The sequence below is a fragment of the Mya arenaria genome, chromosome 16 (genome assembly GCF_026914265.1).
Source record: "Mya arenaria isolate MELC-2E11 chromosome 16, ASM2691426v1".
Classification (NCBI taxonomy): Eukaryota; Metazoa; Mollusca; class Bivalvia; order Myida; family Myidae; genus Mya; species Mya arenaria.
In genome coordinates, this window is record NC_069137.1 from 48644827 (window position 1) to 48658507 (window position 13681).

Here is a 13681-nt window from a genome sequence, read left to right on the forward strand (position 1 = left end):
GCGTTTATACCCCGATAATGGCATCAATCACACAATTTGTTCCTTAAATAAAGGTGAAGTTGGCGTATATAATATTGAATGGCATTTTAACATATCGTGCACTACAATACAGTATCGAAAAGCCGTTCCTTCTTAACTGCTAATAATCGAAGTGTAAGAATCATTCGATACTATTAACATTTGAAATGTCATATTGTCCAAACTGTTTTATTTTTCAAACGTCAGGTAGTTTTAAATGTAAATATTCGAAACGTTAGCTATTCTGAAGTGTTAATATTCGAAACGTCATTCGTTCGTCATAATATAAATATGTAAATCATAAGAACGTCATAGTTGAACTAAGATTTAAAAATGCACTCTTACTTCAAAATAAGATGTAGCACAATTGATACAATTGTTTTAATTTACCAAAAAGGATGAATACATATCGAGACCAGTGGTTCTTATGAAGATTACTGTGTTTAATTTGAAAGAAAGTGGCAGAAATCACGGTGTTTCTACCTTGTGAGACTATAGTAGATCACAGTAAATATTTTAGCACTTATCAATCATTTAATTTTGGTGCGTGTTCAGCTATTAAATACACGGTTACATTATTGTTATCAGTAATTAATATATTCCATACATGCATTATATAATAGGTAGTTAAAAGGTTTATCATTCAGAACGTATGTTTGTTAGACTTGTGTATGTATTGATCGTAAAAAGAGTGTCACTTTTAGTGTGTGTTTTTATTTCTCATGTATCGTGCAAAATGATCCTTTTTTACTTCATTCTTTATTGTTTTCACGTTGATGTTGGCTCACGTCAGGCTTATGTTTTTAGTTTTGTAATAATTGATAATAACTACATGCTTTCCTGTGATGATTGGACATTCATCAGTGAAATAAAAGTAATATTTCACTGTTTCAAACAATTTAAACAGCTCCCCAAAACACAAACACAATTATGTATGAAATAGTAAATGTATTATGCTTGCAAAGATTGAACATTAAAAATACATAAAATTTCTGTGTTTCGGTACTTTAAACGCACTTTTGTACTGTGGCGGTTCCTTTAAAGGGGCTAGACACCAGATAATACATTTGCAAGAAAAAGAAGAAAAAAATGTCAAAAACATACATAAATTTGACATTGTCTGTACATCGCATTGAATCTTACTTACTGATGTTCCACATCGCTTACGACGCATGCATCTTTAGCAGTTTTTGCGCAATTTTTCAAAATCGAAATTTACTAGAGTTGTCTACCACGTAAATCCCAGTAAGAATAGCGTCAGATATTTATCTGTACTCATAAACAGATATTATTTAAACTCGGAAACCATAATCCGCCATTTTAAACGGGGAAACACAGATGAGACAGCAACATAATTGTTGCGTTCATTATTTAAACCATGGAAAGTGATGTATTATCGGCCTCCTTCTAGCTTGCATTGGCATTTCTATTTTGTTTTGAGGAAATACTGTATTTGCCGATTTTTGAACCATCCGGTGTCTAGCGCCTTTATGTGGAACAATATTGTTTGTTTTTAATTTAATGCTATATTATTTTTAACTCCGTCTACCGCAATAATCAAAACCAACAAACATGTAAGTTGTGTACAGATGAAGGTATTTGGCGTTTGATAACTGGGGAAAGTGAGGCCACATAGCTATTAATTGAAAACACAACATTTATAAAGGCTAATATCGTCCTAAGTGTACACAAACCATATGTTTTATTCTCCTTTGATCATCAGAGTCAAATGAGTTAAAAAACTATAATTCATTAAAATAAGGAAAATTGATAATATGTGTTTTGCATCAAGCTATATTGCGCGCCGTCAAGGCGTTAACTATAGTTTATATATACTATACTATTGTATTCGATATTTACTGTGAAAATATAAAGATCTGTGTGAATGACACAGTTCACACCCAATACGAGAAATGCATAATATACACACTTATATTTAGGTATATTGTTGTCACGTGATATTACGTCATTGTACCCTATTTACTAATATTGCCTCATATTTTTTGTTTGTCATGTGAATTGCCAAATTGCTTGTTAACTTGTTATACGTGTCTGTTGGAACAAATGTTACAGTGACAATATCGTGTGTGTGTGTGTGTGCGTGTGTGTGTGTGTGCGTGCGTGTGTGCGTGCGTGCGTGCGTGCGTGCGTGCTGCGTGCGTGCGTGCCGTTCGTGCGTGCGTGCGTGCGTGCGTGTGTTTGTGCGTGCGTGTGTTTGTGCGTGCGTGTGTGTGTAAAGATGACATTAATTTTCTCGCTGCTTTAAATTATTTTTGTATGTGTTTTAAGAAAGATAACTTATTATTATTCTATATTTTCACATCTCACATATCACGTTTTTGTTTGTATTTTCGGTGGTTCAAGTCAAATCTAAAGATAAACAAAAACTAGAGGAGGGAGGGGGTACCTCTGCCGTAGCTCACTCTAGTTCCGGCTGGTCGTCAAACTTGAACTCAACTTATTTGGTGTTTTAAATGCATTACACATAATGGATCTACGTTAAATTGATGAAAAAAACATTTGAAAAATCCTCCATTGTCATTGGCCAACACGAAAATACAAACACAAATGATTAATAGAGTGTCATGAAGGGGGAGGAGTTTCTTTTTATCGGGTATACCAAATTCCTAAAACTTTGTCAGGAAAAAAAAATCACCCACAACACAAACCTATTATTATATTTATTCTGTTTGTGTTTCATACCAAACTACTAACGGAAGTATTTTTAGTGCCTATAATCTGCGGCTTTGGATACAGTTTTAAAGCGGAATGCAGTCGCTCTCTCTCTATATATATATTCATAGGTAACTACAAAAATTCCACAGAGACCATTCACCTGTTTATTTTTCCAAATTCTTGTCACAGCTACAAAAAACAAAAGTACATCAGATTTCGTGCTCAAGGGCTGGGCTCAATAACAACTTTAATTTAATAGTAGAATCGGAGTGTGGTCGACCAGTATTTAAGCCCCAGTTAAGTCATAAAACCATGTTGTGAACGTATAATTTTGGAAGGGAGTTTTCAAGAGCGTGGCAAAGTACACTCCTATAATGCCAATTCCTGACACCGCCCCTGGGTTTGCAAACTGTTTAAAAAGCCGTTTTAGCATGAGATTAACGTCGAACAAATGAGTAATGTCTTAGCCATAGGGACTTTTAATGACAACACCTGCGCTACTCAGCATGTTCACAATCAAACAAGGAATGTGATTTTTGGAGTATCAGTCAGCCTTGTTTAATTTTAATAACCATTCATATTCATTCGTATAATTAGTTTTGGCATCCACACTGTTTATAATTTAATTATAATTGAAGGGTCCAGGAATTGTACTTTAAACGCCTAGAACACGTGTTGTTTTTAAGACACCCTTCCTCCGATTTAAATCACTTAGTGATTTATTCGTGTGCGCATTAAGGTATCCGACCAACAAATATGTAAATTTTAGACGCCTGGTGATCCCATATTTGTTGGATGACATTTGACAGGGATGTGTGGGTATTTTAACAAAAATTGTCATTTCACACCGATTTCAGAAATAAAGAGAAAATCTTCAAACTGTCATAATGTTATTTCTCCAACACCAGATAAGTAGATTAAAATATTTGGCAATGCTGGAAATTCCTTATCTTGCCCACGTGCAAAAAATACCCGTACGTAAAAGAGACTTTTTTCTGAGTTGGGATAAAAACATATACCATGGCTGCCTGTTAAAAATAGATTCATACCAACCCTTAGTTCCCTCAATCACCCCACGCGAGGATTGGAATGAACTTTCATATCTTACACTACAGGCCATGGCATATACTTATAATCGAATGCACGGTTGGTAGTTTGATTTACGAAAAGATTTAGGAATTTCTTTTCAAATGATTCCAAAATTGAATGATGTCACTTGGCATCAAGATTTAACAATAAGGTTATGGATCCATCAGATAGCTGTCTTAATGGCTTATTGGTCGGATGCCTGTACATTTAAAATGAATTATTCAGCAGTGTACTCTTTCGATCAGTATTTTCATTGTATTCGAACTATGCAAGTGCGGTGTTATGGTAATGGGACTGTAATAAACTTAGACGTGTTTTTTTCTAGGCGGGCATGGATGTTATGTTTTTATCTGTCTTGTTTCAATATGTATAATAACCTCGTACTTTTGCGAAGAAAAATGCGGTGGACTGGTGCTGCGTTTACATGCCACACATTTACCCTTGGGGGGAAATACACCAATGTTGGCGTATTGCACCTTGGGTATAATAGGGGTACATGTACGTCTTTAAGGCAATTAGTAAAACATAGTTAAAATGCCAGTAATTTGTGTTAATAATACTGATCGACTTATGCTAGAAATAGTTGTTCTTTAGACAACTGTCATAACGTCATCACGATTGCAGTAATTTTGAGAAATTAATACATAAATTAGGAATTATTCAAAACAAATGTTATTCTAACTGAAAGCCATTGGTAAATGAGTCTGCTATATTGTTAGGATGATTTTTATAAATGTGGGATATAGGGACGTCAAAAATCAGGTAAATGAAGTTTAGTACTCCTTCAAGGTTATACACTACTAATTCATTTAAACAAAGCAGTTTGGTGGCTTTCGGTTATACACTACTAATTTATCTTTCTATACATTTTAATGTAAACAGGCAACACTTCAGATTTGACAAAATGCAGATTCAAGCGTTTCACGTATATGACAACCATACATTTCCTTAAAATACAGTCAACTGATTTAAACGATAAAAAAAATGAATTTTGCGTTTCTCCTAAGAAACATTCATTCACTTTGAAGTAAGATGCAGTTAATTTTTCATGGAATCCATGTTGAATCAGACGTTAAGAAAGCAACGTTTTAGTTCAGCAGAAAATAGTTAATATCTGCGATATTCATGATTGTTCTCCTTTCCGATTGCCGGCATTTCATGAATTCAAAGAATAACAACTATAAAGTATGTGTATTACTCCGAATTAAACAAAATATCAGTCTGAAATAGAATTCCAAATCGTCAATATAAAAACTGCATGCTGAATCACATACGGGTATTTTGCAGTTATAACGTACCTATACCACTCTATTTTAACGCTAATATCAGTGCCAAAGAGTGACCAAATAGACAAATCATGCCGTTTAAAAGATTTCAGTCCATCTCTTAAACACAGGATGACGAATAATTCCACTAAAAGTGGACTACACGGGTCGCCTTTGTTTAAAGCGAGTGCGTTGACCACTATCCTAGCGGGACAACCCGGGTCGCCTTTGTTTAAAGCGAGTGCGTTGACCACTATCCTCGCCGGACAACCCGTGTCGCCTTTGTTTAAAGCGAGTGCGTTGACCACTATCCTCGCCGGACAACCCGTGTCGCCTTTGTTTAAAGCGAGTGCGTTGACCACTATCCTCGCCGGACAACCCGTGTCGCCTTTGTTTAAAGCGAGTGCGTTGACCACTATCCTAGCCGGACTACACGGGTCGCCTTTGTTTAAAGCGAGTGCGTTGACCACTATCCTAGCGGGACTACACGGGTCGCCTTTGTTTAAAGCGAGTGCGTTGACCACTATCCTAGCCGGACTACACGGGTCGCCTTTGTTTAAAGCGAGTGCGTTGACCACTATCCTAGCCGGACTACACGGGTCGCCTTTGTTTAAAGCGAGTGCGTTCACCATTATCCTAGCCGGATTACACGGGTCGCCTTTTTAAAGCGATTGAGTTTACTACTATGTTTACCGGTCAACCCGATCGTCTTGGTTTGAACCACTGCTAAAGACGCAACCTCAGAACTACCGAATGGTTTCTTTATAACACTTATAAGAAATCTAAGACCAACCCATAGCGAAACACAACATTTCAGACACGCTCAACAATGCAATTATTGCCATATTCAGTCGAACCTCGTTTGCTTGAAATTGCCTGGCTCGAATTTCTCATTGGCTCGAATGGGATATTAACTTCTTTATACAGAAGGTAAGCATTCCCGCTTGGCTCGAATTTTCAAGGCTCAATGTATTTTCGCCGGTTCCTGGGAGAAAATCCAATAAGGTTCGACTGTATTTTAAATATGTTATTAAAGATGTGTCTCCATCACTCCAGGCCTATTTACTTTGGTAAATGTGTACAAGTTACCTGAAGATACAGTATACAAGATATAAGATGCAAGAATCTTTATTTAAAGACGGGTATATGATCATTAGAAACATTAACTCATTGAGCTATTTTCCAACATGAACAAATATACATTACAGTCAAACATCGTTGGCTCGAACTCCAAGGGACCGGCGAGAATACCTCGAGCCTTGAAAAATTCGAGCCAAGCAGAAATGCTTACATTCAGTATAAATAAATCGACCCTTTACATCTAGTTCGAGCCAACGAGTTCGAGCGAACGGGGATGGGCTGTACATAACATTTTATAATGATCTGGCGACCTTGAAATTTAAACAAATATTTTTAAATAGGTTAAACTTTTGAAAACGTATTTGCAAAATCCGTCTATTTGTATTCATGTTGACTATTGCAAAAAATAAGATCGATTAGAGCACTGTGTACAATGATAAAATCAACTAGTTTTGCTCCAACCATTACTTTGATTTATAAGGTTTGACAAGGCACATTCCGAACCAATTGCTAGCTGAGATACTAGAGGTATGTGCATTTAGTAGTTTGAAAAAACAACAACATTGAAGTAGACCTTGGCTTTCTTTACGAGGCAAGACTATGTAAGTCACATACGTGTGCCTTGTTTTAAGAGTACGTTCCGTCGGCTTGCCAACTGGTTAACATTACAAGAGTTTCCTAGTTATTTCAAAATGATTTTTAAATTTAAACAATTAGAATAATTAGATACGCTACCGCCTCTTTTGCAAATTGGAATACAGTGTACTTTAAACTAGGGATGGAAACCGGATACGAAATCGGTATCCGGATATTCGTATCAAGTATTCGAATACTATCCGGATACTCGTATCAAATTGTTTTCATAATAAGTAAATTTCCTATCATATGTCACCCACCTTCTGTTATTTGACATAATTGTCCACTTAATTTATAATTCGTCATATGGCAATTTCACTTTTTCATTCATTCTTTCTCGGTCTTAATAATTTATAATGTTATAATCAAAGCTAAACAACTCATTTTACGTCATAAAACTCATGATGAATACCACATAAACACCTCGCGAATTTGATAGTCACTTCGGCGGAGGTGGTTGCTTGGTTACTGCCACGTGCTTTCGAGTTTGTTATTTATCAGCAGGTTTCATGTTAAATGACGCTTTGATTATTTGATAGTCGATTGTAATTTTATTTCATAACATTGTTTGATTTAAAGCAATACCTACAATTTCTGCGGTGTTTTGGAATGAAGGATACAATTGCGGAAAAGATAAGAAGAGAAAAAGACGACAACCATCCTCGGATTTTGTGAAATACTTCCAAACACTCGAAGTCAATGTTGGAGGCATATTTCCGTAGTCGTGATACAGGAATAACGATTCATAATTCAAAACACAATTACAAGATGCAAAATGATGGACATTTGATTGAAAAGTGAAAAGATAAACAAATTTGTATTTATTGTTTAGATAGCAATAATTTCTTCATGCATATTCATCAAAAATACGATTGGTCATTAATAGCTTTGCACGACCCTTAACTTGTGATTGGACGATCAATTCCTACGGATTAATGATCAATCCGTTTAATATCAACTAGTGTCTATTAAGCACATCTGAGATCATAAAACAACACTTGTCATTGTAAACAAGGTCATAGAACTTCACAGGGTGCTGCACAAGGACACAATATCACGCCTTTTGCAAACACCCAATTAGCAGACGATTTGTGACACATACCCGCTTCGCGACAGACACTGTTGATCACCTGAAATATTTCATCTGAAAAGTTTTATAACAATTGCTATGTCTCTGCTAAGCTATTTTATTAAAGTTTTAATTCTTAACGAATATTCGAATACCCATTTTGGTATCCGAATACTTGCGTGATATCCGGATATCCGGATACTCGGATATTCGCTTCCATCCCTACTTTAAACAGAACACAGTTTTTTCCCCACATATAACATCACAAATATATTCGTCAATGTAGTAGACAATGTTTGCCTATGATCATTTTTCATTATTAAACATTTGCTTGGTGGTTTTTATAAGTTTTATAACTACAGTCGAACCCCGTTGGCTCGAATTCCCAGGGACCGTCGAAAATACCTCGAGCTTCGAAAAAATCGAGCCAAGCCGGAACGCTTACATTCAGTATAAAGAAAGCGTTCCTTAACACACAGTTCGAGCCAACGGGGATTTCGAGCCAAGCGAGTTCGAGTCAACGGGATTCGAATGAAGTTGAGATTCTTTACAGTAACATAAATAGTAGCAAATATTTAAAATCTTTTTCAGAAAAAAATATTACAAACGGGTCATTTTACAACTATTTACCAGTAGGTACTTACACATCTTATAATCATGTATGTAAAGGTATTGATTTTTTTTCTCAGAGAAAATGCTTCATTCACGAACACATAAAGATTCTATAACAAACCAATATGTTCTGTATTCAGCAATTCTATGGTTTTATACATATTTGGATTAATACGATAACATCGAGGAATATACTTAAATCTTATATTCATATTAAGGCTGCATTCAATTACAAAATGAAACTCGTCTTCTAGAACATTACCATGTGGGCAAATTCTTTGTTCAACTTACAAGCTTTTTTTATATAACCAATGAAAGTGATTGAAGGGTTTTGGGTCCAAAAATAAGTTTTCCCGGTAATGCAACTGAAAACACTTATTTCATCAATATATTACTCTATATTTATATTGAATATACAGAAAACAGAAATTTACAGTTATAGTAAAACAAGTATTTTGATTTTAGTGGGAACCCACGAATATAAAGCAAGAAAAATATAGAAAACAGACGCCTAATTCACAAGGGACTTTTTAAAAAGTGGAAGACATTTTAACTTCTTTAAGTACATTTGTAGCATAACGTGATAAAGTCAAACAAGCAAACACGCAACAATAAAGCTATAAATTTAGTAAATTTTGGTCCAAAAACATGAGCGAGTCCCTTTACAAGAACCAAAGAAGGTGATTGAAGGTTTTCGATGTAGGTATAAGCTTTTCATTTCATTCAGTCATGGGCTAACTTGATTATAGAATTGCAATGTCTGTATTGTGGTGTGATTTAAAACGGCAGTGCCTACTGATTACTAATACAGTAGAACCCGGTTCGCTCGAGGTTCAAGTTCAAGGGGAAAATCGAGCCAAGCTTACATGCAGTTAAATTAAATAAAGTAATATGCACCTTTCGTTGAGCTGAGAGCTGAGAGTTGTTGCTTATGGTTCCATGAACAAATCAATGAGCGGAGGGTAGTTGCTTATAGTATCATACACCTATCGTTGAGCGGAGGGTAGTTGCTTATAGTACCATACACCTATCGTTGAGCGGAGGGTACTTGCTTATAGTATCATACACCTATCGTTGAGCGGAGGGTAGTTGCTTATAGTACCATACACCTATCGTTGAGCGGAGGGTAGTTGCTTATAGTACCATACACCTATCGTTGAGCGGAGGGTAGTTGCTTATAGTACCATACACCTATCGTTGAGCGGAGGGTAGTTGCTTATAGTACCATACACCTATCGTTGAGAGGAGGGTAGGTGCTTATAGTATCATACACATATAATTGAGCGGAGGGTAGTTGCTTATAGAATCATACACCTATCGTTGAGCGGAGGGTAGTTGCTTATAGTATCATACACCTATCATTGAGAGGAGGGTAGTGGCTTATAGTATCATACACCTATCGTTGAGCGGAGGGTACTTGCTTATAGTATCATACACCTATCGTTGAGCGGAGGGTAGTTGCTTATAGTATCATACACCTATCGTTGAGCGGAGGGTAGTTGCTTATAGTAGCATACACCTATCGTTGAGCGGAGGGTACTTGCTTATAGTATCATACACCTATCGTTGAGCGGAGGGTAGTTGCTTATAGTATCATACACCTATCGTTGAACGGAGGGTAGTTGCTTATAGTATCATACACCTATCGTTGAACGGAGGGTAGGTGCTTATAGTATCATACACCTATCGTTAAGCAGAGGCTAGTTGCTTATAGTACCATACACCTATCGTTGAGCGGAGGGTAGTTGCTTATAGTATCATACACCTATCGTTGAGCAGAGGCTAGTTGCTTATCGAATCATACAATTATCCTTGAGCGTAGGGTGGGTGCTTATAGAACAGTTCACCTTTCGTTGAGCGTAGAGTAGTTGCGTATCATCCACTTATCATTGAGCGAAGAATAGCTGCTGATAGTATGATAAACTATTCCTTGACTAGGGGAGGGTTGGGGGTAGTTGATCTTATAATCATGCACCTAACGTTGGGCGGAGGGTAGTTGCTTATAGTATCATACACCTATCGTTGAGCGGAGGGTAGTTGCTTATACATGTAGTATCATGCGCCTATCGTTGAGCGGAGGGTAGTTGCTTATAGTTGCAGGCACCTATTGTTGAGCTAAGGGTAGTTGCTTATAGTTGCAGTCACCTATTGTTGAGCTAAGGGTAGTTGCTTATAGTTGCAGGCACCTATCGTTGAGCTAAGGGTAGTTGCTTATAGTTGCAGGCACCTATTGTTGAGCTAAGGGTAGTTGCTTATAGTTGCAGTCACCTATCGTTGAGCTAAGGGTAGTTGCTTATAGTTGCAGGCACCTATTGTTGAGCTAAGGGTAGTTGCTTATAGTTGCAGGCACCTATCGTTGAGCTAAGGGTAGTTACTTATAGTTACATGCATCTATTGTTGAGCTAAGGGAAGTTGCTTATAGTTACATGCACCTATCGTTGAGTGGGTGGGGGGTAGTTGCTTAAAGTTGCAGGCACCTATCGTTGATCTAAGGGTAGTTGTTTATAGTTACAGGCGCCCATCGTTGAGCTAAGGGAAGTTGCTTATAGTTACATGAACCTATCGTTGAGCGGAGGGTAGTTGCTTATAGTTGCAGGCACCTATCGTTGATCTAAGGGTAGTTGTTTATAGTTACAGGCACCCATCGTTGAGATAAGGGAAGTTGCTTATAGTATCATTCGCCTATCGTTGATCTAAGGGTAGTTGCTTATAGTTGCAGGCACCTATTGTTGAGCTAAGGGAAGCTGCTTATAGTTACATGCACCTATCGTTGAGCTAAGGGTAGTTACTTATAGTTACATGCATCTATTGTTGAGCTAAGGGAAGTTGCTTATAGTTACATGCACCTATCGTTGAGTGGGTGGGGGGTAGTTGCTTAAAGTTGCAGGCACCTATCGTTGATCTAAGGGTAGTTGTTTATAGTTACATGCACCCATCGTTAAGCTAAGGGTAGTTGTTTATAGTTACAGGCACCCATCGTTGAGCTAAGGGAAGTTGCTTATAGTTACATGCACCTATCGTTGAGCGGAGGGTAGTTGCTTATAGTTACATGCACCTATCGTTGAGCGGAGGGTAGTTGCTTATAGTTACATGCACCTATCGTTGAGCGGAGGGTAGTTGTTTATAATTGCAGGCACCTATCGTTGAGCTAAGGGTAGTTGCTTATAGTTACATGCACCTATTGTTGAGCTAAGGGTAGTTGCTTATAGTTGCAGGCACCTATTGTTGAGCGGAGGGTAGTTGCTTATAGTTGCAGGCACCTATCGTTGAGCTAAGGGTAGTTGCTTATAGTTGCAGGCATCTATCGTTGAGCTCTGGGTAGTTGCTTATAGTATCATTCGCATATCGTTGAGCGGAGGGTAGTTGTTTATAGTTGCATGCACCTATCGTTGAGCGGAGGGTAGTTGCTTATAGTTACAGGCACCTATCGTTGAGCTAAGGCTAGTTGCTTATAGTTGCAGGCATCTATCGTTGAGCTCTGGGTAGTTGCTTATAGTATCATTCGCCTATCGTTGAGCGGAGGGTAGTTGCTTATAGTATCATACACCTATCATTGAGAGGAGGGTAGTGGCTAATAGTATCATACACCTATCGTTGAGCGGAGGGTACTTGCTTATAGTATCATACACCTATCGTTGAGCGGAGGGTAGTTGCTTATAGTATCATACACCTATCGTTGAGCGGGTGCTCGCTTATAGTATCATACACCTATCATTGAGCGGAGGGTAGTTGCTTATAGTATCATACACCTATCGTTGAGCGGAGGGTACTTGCTTATAGTATCATACACCTATCGTTGAGCGGAGGGTAGTCGCTTATAGTATCATACACCTATCGTTGAACGGAGGGTAGGTGCTTATAGTATCATACACCTATCGTTAAGCAGAGGCTATTTGCTTATAGTACCATACACCTATCGTTGAGCGGAGGGTAGTTGCTTATAGTATCATACACCTATCGTTGAGCAGAGGCTAGTTGCTTATCGAATCATACAATTATCCTTGAGCGTAGGGTGGGTGCTTATAGAACAGTTCACCTTTCGTTGAGCGTAGAGTAGTTACGTATCATTCACTTATCATTGAGCGAAGAATAGTTGCTGATAGTATGATAAACTATTCCTTGACTAGGGGAGGGTTGGGGGTAGTTGATCTTATAATCATGCACCTAACGTTGGGCGGAGGGTAGTTGCTTATAGTATCATACACCTATCGTTGAGCGGAGGGTAGTTGCTTATACATGTAGTATCATGCGCCTATCGTTTAGCGGAGGGTAGTTGCTTATAGTTGCAGGCACCTATCGTTGATCTAAGGGTAGTTGCTTATAGTTGCAGGCACCTATTGTTGAGCTAAGGGTAGTTGCTTATAGTTGCAGGCACCTATCGTTGAGCTAAGGGTAGTTGCTTATAGTTGCAGGCACCTATCGTTGAGCTAAGGGTAGTTGCTTATAGTATCATTCGCCTATCGTTGATCTAAGGGTAGTTGCTTATAGTTGCAGGCACCTATCGTTGAGCTAAGGGTAGTTGCTTATAGTTTCATGCACCTATCGTTGAGCTAAGGGTAGTTACTTATAGTTACATGCATCTATTGTTGAGCTAAGGGAAGTTGCTTATAGTTACATGCACCTATCGTTGAGTGGGTGGGGGGTAGTTGCTTAAAGTTGCAGGCACCTATCGTTGATCTAAGGGTAGTTGTTTATAGTTACAGGCGCCCATCGTTGAGCTAAGGGAAGTTGCTTATAGTTACATGCACCTATCGTTGAGCGGAGGGTAGTTGCTTATAGTTGCAGGCACCTATCGTTGAGCTAAGGGTAGTTGTTTATAGTTACAGGCACCTATCGTTGAGCTAAGGGTAGTTGTTTATAGTTACAGGCACCCATCGTTGAGCTAAGGGAAGTTGCTTATAGTTACATTCACCTATCGTTGAGCGGAGGGTAGTTGCTTATAGTTACATGCACCTATCGTTGAGCGGAGGGTAGTTGCTTATAGTTTCATGCACCTATCGTTGAGCGGAGGGTAGTTGTTTATAGTTGCAGGCACCTATCGTTGATCTAAGGGTAGTTGCTTATAGTTACATGCACCTATTGTTGAGCTAAGGGAAGTTGCTTATAGTTAAATGCACCTATCGTTGAGCGGAGGGTAGTTGCTTATAGTTGCAGGCACCTATCGTTGAGCTAAGGGTAATTGCTTATAGTTGCAGGCACCTATCGTTGAGCTCTGGGTAGTTGCTTATAGTATCAT